General features: G+C 49.6%; 1 long non-coding RNA gene across 1 annotated transcript; it reads left to right on the forward strand.

Annotated features, from left to right (window-relative positions):
* The first annotated feature begins 304 nt into the window (after window positions 1-304).
* Window positions 305-9,001, forward strand: LOC127695282 (uncharacterized). The gene is made up of 3 exons (XR_007979933.1): window positions 305-376; window positions 7,234-7,328; window positions 8,749-9,001. It is a non-coding gene; the product is annotated as an uncharacterized LOC127695282 (long non-coding RNA).
* The last annotated feature ends 1,996 nt before the right edge of the window (window positions 9,002-10,997 follow it).

Below are 10,997 nucleotides of genomic sequence, written 5' to 3' on the forward strand. Positions count from 1 at the left end.
CTTTGTCACTTGCCCGGGAACCTCAGTTTGGTGAGCTTCACGTGGCGAACTCACATGGCCACAGCTGGGCAGATGGGCCCCAGAGCAAAGCTGAAGGGATGGTGAAAGGGACCGGGGACTGTAGCGTGTGATACATCGGTGTGTGCGTCACTCAGGATGTACTGAGCTACACTCCTATGAAAACAGGAAAGGGATCTCAGTGTCACAGGGACGTCAACTTCCTTGTGGTGTGTGCTGACGGAAGAGGAAGGGCGTTGTAGTGAGTCAGGCACAGCCACACGCCCAGTCATGTGTCACTGGTCCAGAAAAGCACAGCAGCATACAACTCAGAGGGTGAAGTGCTGTGGTCTTTCCTGCATATCAGAAGGAAAACCAGGTCTTTGTTGCTTCATTATACTTTGGTTTGTGTGTGTGTGTGTGTGTGTATGGGTATATATGTGTATGCACAGGTATACATGTGTGTGTATATGGGTCTACATGTGTGTGCACATGTATACATGTGTGTATGTGGGTATACATGTGTGCATGGGTATACATGTGTGTGCTCAAGCATACATATGTACATGGGTATACATGTGTGTGCACCGGTATACATGTGTAAGAACAGCTTAAAGTAGCCCATTTTCTCCTCCTATCACGTGGATCCCAGAGATCAAATTCAGGTCATCATGCTTAGTGGCAAGTGCCTATACCCATCCCTGGTCGGTTGTCTTACTTCTGAGACCATGCCTCACATAGCTCAGGCTGGCTTAACTCACTGTGTGGTTGAGGATGGCTCCTCCCCTCTGATCCCCTTTCCCTACCTCCCAAGTGCTAGGATGACAGTCACGTATGGCTAGCCCAGTCAATGGGCTGCTAGGGGATGATAGGCGTGTACGGATAGCCCAGTGGATGAGACGCTGAGGCTAACAAGGCCAGAGAATGGTGAATTTTAGGCAAGTCCTGTGCGCTACGCTGTCCGCAGAAATGCACTGTCAGAGGATGGCTGGTGACTGTCACCCTGGGCAGTCACCCTGACAAGCCTGCCTTCCATCGTGTCTTGATTCATTGGTTCTTGAGGTGGCCACATTGCCAGCTCCCAGCCTCACATGTGGGGCATGTGTACAGCTAATATGCCTCAGAGTTGGAGGGCACGGTCTACCTTGGTGGGGAGGACATGAGGCAGGAGCATTGAGGTCATGGTGCAGCTGCAGGCAGAATGCAGAGAGAGATGAATGCTGGGAATCAGATCAGTTTATTCAGTGTGAGCCCCCAGTACCATAGTCAGCCTGGGTCTTCCCTTCCTAGTTAACCTCTCCACATCTTATCTTCCCCAACAGGCTGAGCAGTGATAGTTAAACCTCCCTAGAAACAGGCTAGGAGACAGCCAGAGCTGTGTTTCCAGGATGTGTCTAAGTCCAGTGAAGTTGACCATGAACAGTGGCCACCACAGTCCCCTAGCAAGGTCTTCAGAGCTCTGTACTAGGCTTGGCTGCTTGCTGTGTGACCTACATTGGATGATGACCCTCTCTGAGAGCTCCCTTACAGGGGTAAGGAGTGTTTAGAAGCCTCCCTGGAAGGTCATTGGAAGATTATCAATTGTTTAAGTCAACTTGACACAAGCTATAGTCTTTTCGTAACAGGCCTCCCAGACCTTAGCACAACTGACTCCATCATGGAAGGACCCCTTCAGGCTGGTAAAACTCAGCAGTAAACAGCACCTGCCAAAATAAAAACAAAGACTTAATGTAGTTCCTGTAGGCCTGTCTATAGTTCTGGGAAAGTCTCTACGTTTACTAACCTTGCTTCTTTAGCTTCTGTGGTTCCACTGCTAGCTAACTATTCTTGTTAACTGAAGAAGTATGTCATGCAGAATGTGGTTTTGTGCTTAAAAGTTAACCCTGAGCCAGGCAGTAGTGGTGCACACCTTTAGTCCCAACACTTGGGAAGCAGAGGCAGGTAGATTTCTGAGTTCGAGCCCAGCCTGGTCTCCAGAGTGAGTTAGTTCCAGGACAGCCAGAGAAACCCTGTCTTGAAAAAAACAAAAACAAAACAAAACAACAGCAACAACAAAAGTTTACCCAGATAAAGGCTCAGGGCTACACTGGCTCAAACACCCAGTGTAGCCCCTGGCTAGCTAGTAACTTTCTATTGCAGTGGTTCTCAGTCTTCCTAATGGTGGACCCTTTAATACAGTTCCTCGTGCTGTGGTGACCCCCCCAACCATGAAATTATTTTTGTTGCTACTTCATAAATATGATTTTGCTACCGTTATGAATCATAATGTAAACATCTGCTATGCGGGATATTAGATACACCACCACCTCTGTGAAAGGGGCCAATACCCACAGGTTGAGAACCTGGCCTTAAACCCATTCCTGAGTGGGTTTTCTCTGGTGGATACCCCACATTGTCTCTGGAACAAGTATTCCCAATTGAGAAATGTATCCATAAAAATGGTTTACAGGGGGCTGGGCACACCTGTAATCCCAGCACTTGGGAGGCAGAGGCAGGTGGATTTCTGAGTTCGAGGCCAGCCTGGTCTACAGAGTGAGTTCCAGGACAGCCAGGGCTACACAGAGAAAAGCTGTCTCGAAAAAACCAAAACAAACAAACAAACAAACAAACAAACAAACAAAACCTTACAGGCAAATCTGTTGAGCATTTTCTTGAGTGGCAGGGCCCAGCCCACTGTAGATGGTACCCATCTGGGCTGATGGTCCTGGATTCTTTAAGAAAGCAGGTTGGGCAAGCCACGAGAAGCAGCGTTACTTCTTAGCCTCTGCTTCAGTTCCTGCCTCCAGGCTCCTGCCTCGAATCCCTTACCTCATTGCCAGTGCTTCTATGGTGAGCTGAGAGTTGACAGCTGAGACAGAGAGGACCTCTGTCTGAATGAAGGTTTCTATAGCTGTAAGGAAACACTGTAACCAAAAGTCATTTGGGTCTGTTGCTCTGCCTGTCTTTTAAAGACTAAAGAGGGAAAGCCTGGTGAAAGGCAGGCACGGCTGCTTTATCTACAGATGGCTTTGATTTTAACAGAATGTTCTCATCAATAAACAAAAACCCACCAGGACAATGAGCCTTGGGGAGCAGGGGAGCACAGGGCTCCATAGAAAGCAGAGGGCGGGGAGATCGGGTGGTAGAGACAAAAGAAGTTATAAAAGCAGCTCTGCCACCCATGAAGCTCAGCTAGTGCGGAGGAAGGTTCTGTTAGCCAGGCAAGAGCAGAGGAGGCGGCCCCAAAGTCCATAAACCTAGAGGTGCAGAGAAGCTGGAGGGGGGGTCATTAATCTTACTGCGACTGCGATTAGTTCCCCATCAACAATAATGGGTTCTCAGCCTCAGCTGGTAGACAGGGCTGACCTGTAAAGAGAACAGAGCAGAAGCAGGAACCGTGAGGTCCTTCAAGGTGACTGAGCAATATGCAAAATGGAGGTGGGGTCACCACAGAGGCCTGGGTACTCTGGATACACATGCTATCCTACTGGGTGAGAACCTTCTCCTCCCTCTTTGCAGCTGCCGATCATTCCTTTTTGTTTGTTTGTTTGTTTGTTTGTTTGTTTGTTTTTCGAGACAGGGCTTCTCTGTGTAGCCCTGGCTGTTCTGGAACTCACTCTGTAGACCAGGCTGGCCTCGAACTCAGAAATCCGCCTGCCTCTGCCTCCCAGAGTGCTGGGATTACAGGCATGCGCCACCACTGCCCATGCTGATCATTCCTTATCACTGTACACTGGTGTGGTCACCTTTCTTGGTTGTCAAATGACTACAGCTGGAATTAACTAAATCCCAACAGACTGGGTACAACCTTGAGAGGTTTTTTTTTTTTTCTTAATTAAAATCATTTGAAGTGGGAAGACACACTTTTTGTTTTTGTTTTTGTTTTTTGTTTTTTGGATTTGGGTTTTGGGGGGGTTTGTTTTTGTTTTTGGGTTTTTTTTGGTTTTGGTTTTTTGGTTTTTTGGGTTTTTTGTTTTGGTTTTTTGTTTGTTTGTTTGTTTGTTTTGTTTTGTTTTGTTTTGTTTTTTGAGACAGGGTTTCTCTGTGTAGCCCTGGCTGTCCTGGAACTCACTCTGTAGACCAGGCTGGCCTGGAACTCAGAAATCCACCTGCCTCTGCCTCCCAAGTGCTGGGATTAAAGGCGTGTACCACCATTGCCCAGCTGGGAAGATGCACTTTTAATCCAGATCTTTTGAGATAGGAAGATCCACTTTTAATCTGGGACGCACCTTGGCTGGCAGCCTGTCTCAAGGACAGGGACGAAGGAAGCTTGCTCTCTCTGCCTGCTTGCTTTTGCTCTTTCTGGCAAGTCTATCCCTCTGCTGGCACTGGAGCCTGCTCTTTGGGTATTCCAGTGCTTACTGAAGACCAGCAGAGACATCCAGCCTCGTCCAGTGAACAACTACTGGATTCTTGGGCCTTCCTTGGGTAGACAGTCATTGATGGACTAGCTGAACCCTTAAGCCATTCTAATAAATCCCTTTCATGTATGTGTTTATGTATATGTATACATGTGTGTGTGTGTCTGTCCACACTAATACACTAATGCAGACCACCACATCCATACCTTAAATCCAGGTTGCAAGAGACTCTGGGGGAGATGGAGGCCATTTGACGGCCGCTTCCTGAGAGGTCATAGATGACACTTGCTCAGTCTTCTCAATGGAACAGAGCAGTCCCCGGAGTCCCTTCTCCGCCACCTGTAACCACATAGCTCAGACAGCTGGGAGCAGTAGAGGGAAGGAGGCCGTTCAGTCACCTTAGCCTGACTCTATGTCCACCTTCAGCTGAGTCTCCAGGCAGAAACAAGGACTGTCCCTAGATTAGGACAGAGCTCAGACACTACAGCTAATGGTCATTTCATAGCTGAGCTTAGAACCTTCTAGGTCCCCAAAATTTGCAAGCTCTCAATGTTCTGTACATCCCCAACTGCATCCATCCTTGCTCTGTGTTTTCTGAGTAAGGTTCCCCCCCCATCCACCCCCCACCCCATCCACCCCCCACCCCATCCACCCCTCACCCCATCCACGCCCCCACCCCATCCACCCCACCACCCCATCCACCCCCACCCCATCCACCCCCCACCCCATCCACCCCCCCACCCCCGCCTGCACCTGCAGCATGAAGGGACAATGCTTTATTTCTTCTCTCAGATAGATGTCCCTCTCTCCAGCAGGGGGAGGACTCCACAGGCTTTAAACATTGGGGTGGGAGAGGGTCAGAATTATGGACTCGGATCCGGATCCCCCTTTCCTTCCAGGTTCTAGCATGGCCCACCAGAGGGTGTTAATCCCTCTTCATGTAAACTTTGGATATTGTACCTGGGACACAGCACACACCTGTGAATACTCATGAGGCTGAGTCAGGAAGATCACGGCCAACTGAAGTCTAGCCTGGTCTACAGGGTTCCTGGCCTTGCAGGGCTAGACAAGAAGACCCTGCCTCAAAATGTAAAACAAACAAACAAACAAACAAACAAACATGGATACTGTGATGTCAACAGCAACTTTGGTTTTTTCTTCAAATATCACACGCATTGAAATATGACTTATTTTGACACGGAGCTTCACAAGGCTATAAAGTCAACTCCCTCATTTGCGCTGCCCGACCTTTATACTCTTACTAAAAGCTTTCATTCTTTTACATCAGAGACAAGGTCTCGCCATGCAGCTCATGCTGGCCTCTGACTTATTAAGTATGCCAGGCTGCCCTTGAACTCCTGATCCTCCTGCCTCAGACTCCCCTGGGCTGTGACGACAAGCATAGACCACCGTGGCTCACTCACAATTATTTCTTGTGCTGAGACCTCCGCTGGGGACTCAAGCTCAAACCCACACAGGTGCTGACCTTGTGAAGAGCATGGTGTCCGTTTGCAACCTTAGACCTGCAGTTCCGTTCTGGCTTCATCTTCTTGGTCTACATCCTCTGTTTTGCATTTGCAGACTTTTGTTGAACAGGCACAAGGCAGGGTGGAGGACAGGAGGGCACATACCTCTGGATCCTGTGAGGCAGGCTGTCCTTACTGAAGCTGGGAGGGTGTCTCTGTCTCATGTGCTTTCTCTGTCAGGGGAGCAATAGGCAGAACCAGCTGGCAGGGTCACTTATGGAGCGAGAAAGCAGGCGGTCTTCACCCAGGTCTCAGCGCACTTTGGAAACAAGTTCCTGAAGCGCCCAGCCCAGGAGCTCACAATGTGGCCCCTGGAGTGTGCAGAAGAAAGACAGGAATGAAGGCAGCTGCAGAATTAACCATCTGCCTTGCAAATCCAGCAAATCCTCACTGACAGCCATTCCTGCTGCCCTGCCAGCAGGCCCACCTGCTGTCCACAGGTCTAAGTTTGCAACTTTACCCTGCTCGGAAATAGAGAAGGAGACAGTTCCAGCACCGAGGCTGGTCGCGATCTGACGCTTCCCCACCTGTTACCTGCAGCCTTCCTCTATGTGTCTGCCCTGTTAGCAGCATCCTCTGGGGCTGGCTCTGGGGCGTTCTCACCAATGTCTTCAGATCCCCAGGTCTACATCATAATCCCATCTAGCTTTCATAAGACTCTTCTGCTCTTGCCGCCCTGGTCTGCCTAGCTCTCTCCCCCACCCACCCACTAAGGTCTGGCTCTCTGTGACAGGGTTATCTCCGTGGACAAAATAAACCACTATAAAGTATATAAAGGCAGGGCTTTTTTGGGGTGCAGTTCTGGGGTGGGTTCACTGATCTCAGAGGAGGTTAGGGAAGTTGCTGTATGGCTGGGGAGACAGAAAGGGGTGGGGGGAGAGAGAGAGAGAGAGAGAGAGAGAGAGAGAGAGAGAGAGAGAGAGAGAGAGAGGTCTGGATTGTATAGTGAAGAGCTTCTGGAGGAGATGAAGAGGAAGATCAGTCCCTGAGTGGAAACTTCAGGTATGGACTGAGGGATGCTGGGAGAACCTGGAGGCCAGGTCCATTTGGGTGTGTCCCTGGTCTGGGTCCCAGCACTATGCCCACGTGGATGCCTCCGATGATGAGACCACTGTCCTGGTTGCATGCAACCCTCCTTTCTGTTATTAACATCCATCTTGTCCCATCTGTCCCTTGTCCCCCACCCCTCTTTGTCTGTGTTCTGTCTGTTGTGTCTGTGGTTCTCTCAATGGCGGCACCTCTCATTTCTTCGCAGATAAATCTTAATTTTATTTTACGTGTGTATGTGTGTGTGCGCGCGCGCGCACGCGCCACTGTCTGAATTCCTTGCTTATTTCTTGCCTAAACACGAAGAGTTTTCCCTTTCCCAGGGAGAATCAGAGTCTCGGGTAAAATCAACCCCATCCCATGGCGTGAACATCGCAGGAGTCCATCAGGAGACAGACAGGTGTGAGTCAAACCACAGGTAGGGGTTCTCTTCTCCAGCCCTCATTCAAATCAGGTTTTCCTGACCAATTCTGTTCATCCAAGTCATGGTCAATTTAGCAAACAAATGGAGAGGGTTTGACTGCCAGAGGCCCTGCCCACAAGCCACAGCACCTCGCTTTCCGATCCCTGAAGTTCAGAACTAGACTTGAGCCCTCCCCAACTTAGCAAGGCCAAAGGTAGAGGTAGGCAGGAGGGGGTTCTAGGCATGAATGTTTTTGCGACCTTTCTTTTAATAAACATTCAACCTCTCCTCTAGCCCACCCCTCACCAGAGGTAGTGGAAGAGAAAAGCTTTTAGGAGGTGGAGGAACTGGACCTGTTCAGTAATAGTTCTTTGGGGGGAGCTCAATCTTTGTCAGCAGTTCAGTCCCATAGCAAACACCAAATCTGACTTAACAGCTGCAGTCCAGACCTCTAGACAGTCAGACACCACGTACAAACCAGAAGCTGTAGTTCAATCCTGGAGAAACCGCAAGGCTTGCCAACCAACCTCTCAGAATTGGCAAGCTGCCACAGGAACCTCACAGGCAATCCATTGGTGAGTCCCTCTCGATGTCGGAGTTACCGCAAGCTGAGCTCTACAACTCTATGTAAGGTGAACCGATATATGCGTGTCCTTAGGGAAGAATAGTGAGGCTGAGCAAACCAAACCAAGGCTCAGGGCTTGTCCCCCACTGTCTGTGGGGTCATATTTATACCTTCATCAAGTGTCCTTTCCCGTGTCTGCTATAGCAAAAACATCCTTTCACCTGTGTCTGCTTCAGGAAAACATTTCTTCATGGCTTTGTTTTAGCATGATATCCTTTCACTAATGTGTCCCAACAAAACATCATTTGACATAACCAGCTTTCCAAGCAAGCCAGAAGTCCCCACTCCAGGGGTGGCCTGTGCATGGGTCCCTACAGCTCTCAGCCATACTTTGGGTACTACCACAAGCTCAGCCAGGCTTAGTCTAGACCAAAGTCACTGAAGAGGAGATCCCGACACATACTTTAGATCTTTCCAAAGGGATTTCAAAATCCCAAAGGAAGGGATTTTGCTCTTGAAGAAAAGAAATTGTCTTCCAGAGCTCTCCTGGTTGAGGAGCTGTGGTGTGGTGGAGGCCTGGATTGGTTTCTTAAGCAGACCATAACTGTGCTGCAGTAAGCCACTGCACTGGCTGGTATTTGTGTGTTAACTTGACACAGGCTGGAGTTATCATAAAGGAGCTTCAGTTGGGGAAATGCCTCCATGAGATCCAGCTGTGGGGCATTTTCTCAATTAGTGATCAAGGAGGGAGGGCCCCTTGTGTGTGGTACCATCTCTGGGCTGGAATTCTTAGGTTCTATAAGAGAGCAGGCTGAGCAAGCCAGGGGAAGCAAGACAGTAAGGAACATCCCTCCATAGCCTCTGCATCAGCTCCTGCTTCCTGACCTGCTTGAGTTCCAGTCCTGACTTCCTTTGGTGATGAACTGCAGTGTGGGAAGTGTAAGCTGAATAAACCCTTTCCTCCCCAACTTGCTTCTTGATCATGATGTTTGTGCAGGAATAGAAACCCTGACTAAGACAGCCATGTAACAGGCATTTGGCATACCTTCCTTCCAGAAACCCCAGAGCTAACCAAATGGCCTACACTGGAGTCTGCAGGGCCCAGTGGGACCTTCTTTAGGAGGCCTTCAGGCCTCATCCAAGCTCTGTCCCCTTAGAGACATGGTGCTCACATAGGAACCCAACTGCAGAGCTGGGTGGCAGGCACCCTGAGCTCTGAGGCCCCTCAGAGTCATTGTGTGCAAACCTGGCTGCACGGCTTTCAGCTCTGACGAGGGCATATCCCAGTTCCTGACTCCCTTTATTGTCAGTTTTCTACCTAAAGGGCCAAAGCTCAACTCTATAGGCTTTGCCTGCTAGACCAGGATGTCCTTGCTTGCCTGCACTTACACCCTGAGGGAAATAAGAAAATAAACTGAAGAGGTTAATGCAAACGCAGCAGTTTTGAACATACCACTCTACAGAAAGAGATGCGGGCACAGACAGGGAGGGAAAAAAAACCCCACAGTTGCAGTGCTGATTTGGTGGAGACAGCGGTTTCTATAGTTACCGGATCCCAAGAGATTCCTGTTATATTGTCTGTAGGTCAGGACTTGCCCCTCCGGAAACTCCCCATTCTGTTGGTTCACGGGACAGTGATCTTACCTCAGAGACCCGTGTGTGGCTCCTGTCAGGTCAGGACTGCAAGTCCTCAGTGTGCCCCCCTTTGCTCCTTCAACCCCAAGGTCTGTTTTTGTCATCCTAGCATTTGTGAATTCATGAGCCCCTTTCCCTCACTACCTGTGGCGAGCTAACTCCCTCGTTAACCCACACCAAAGTTTCAAAAGCTCTGCTTTCGCCTATCTAACCTCTGTCTTAGTTAGGATTTGACTGCTGTGAGGAGACACCATGACCAAGGCAAGTCTTATAAAGAACAACGTTCAATTGGGGCTGACTTACAGGTTCATAGGTTCAGTCCATTATCATTAAGGCAGGAACATGGCAGCATCCAGGCAGGCATGGTGCAAGAGGAGCTGAGAGACCTACAACTTCACCTGAAGACTGATAATGGAAGACTGGCTCCCATGTGGTTAGAGAAGGAGGGACTTAAAGCCCACGCCCACAGTGACACACCTATCCCAACAAGGGCACACCTCCAAACAATGCCACTCCCTGGGCCAAGCATATTCAAACCACGACAACCCCATTAGTTCTAGAAGCTTCTCAGATGCCTCTCAAGGGTAGAGTTCTTAATGTACCTTCTATCCTCAGCAAATCAATGGAAACTACAGAATATCTTCTCTTTCATCAAAACAGCTTGCAGGCACTATGGTTCCTGGACCAAGCAAAGAGCAAAGTGAGAGTGTGGGACTCACTGGAGCCCCAGCTCTCTCTTCTACGCAGCTGTCACTATGCTGGAGACTTTGGGTCTGAGGGCATCACCCACCAACCACTGGTTCTCACAACACAGATTGGGAGGACAATGACAGCCATGTCTCTAGCCACAGGAGGCTATCATGGACTTGAAGGTGCTAATGCTAACCCTGTTGAGAGTAGACCATACCCTAGAGGGGATGTCACCTTTGCTTGATCCTTGGGGCTAACCCTTCCTGCCCCCAGACTTCCATTGTAAGACAGTAGACAAAGGGTTTCCTCTCCCAGCCTTCTGTAACTGAATCCCCTCCAGGATCTTGTCCTGGGCCTGCCAGAGCAGTTGTCTCTGACCCCCCATGTTCCAAGGAGTTTGAGTATGACATGTCCCCCGTAGGCTTCTGTATTTGAAACCTAGTCACCATCTGGTGGCACTATCTTAGAGAGCTGTGGTGCCTTTAGGAGACAGAGCCTCACTTGGGTCATGGGGGCAGCCTTGAAGGTTTACAGCATAGCAGCCCTGCTCCCTTGCCTGCTCTCAGCTTCCTGGCCTCCCCAGTGTGACAGATTCTCCTCAAGCTGTGAGCACCGGAAATCCCTTCCTCCCTTGAATGTCTCGTTAGATCAAATAAACTAGAAAAGCAATTACTGAAGACCCACCCCCACCCCACCCCACCCTCACCCCCACCCCAACACATCTTCTTTTCAGGTCTAAGGCTTGGCCTGCTTTGCCTGGAACCCTGGCTTTAGCAAGAAGTTCAAACACCTCA

This window comes from Apodemus sylvaticus, chromosome 10 (genome assembly GCF_947179515.1).
Source record: "Apodemus sylvaticus chromosome 10, mApoSyl1.1, whole genome shotgun sequence".
NCBI lineage: Eukaryota > Metazoa > Chordata > Mammalia > Rodentia > Muridae > Apodemus > Apodemus sylvaticus.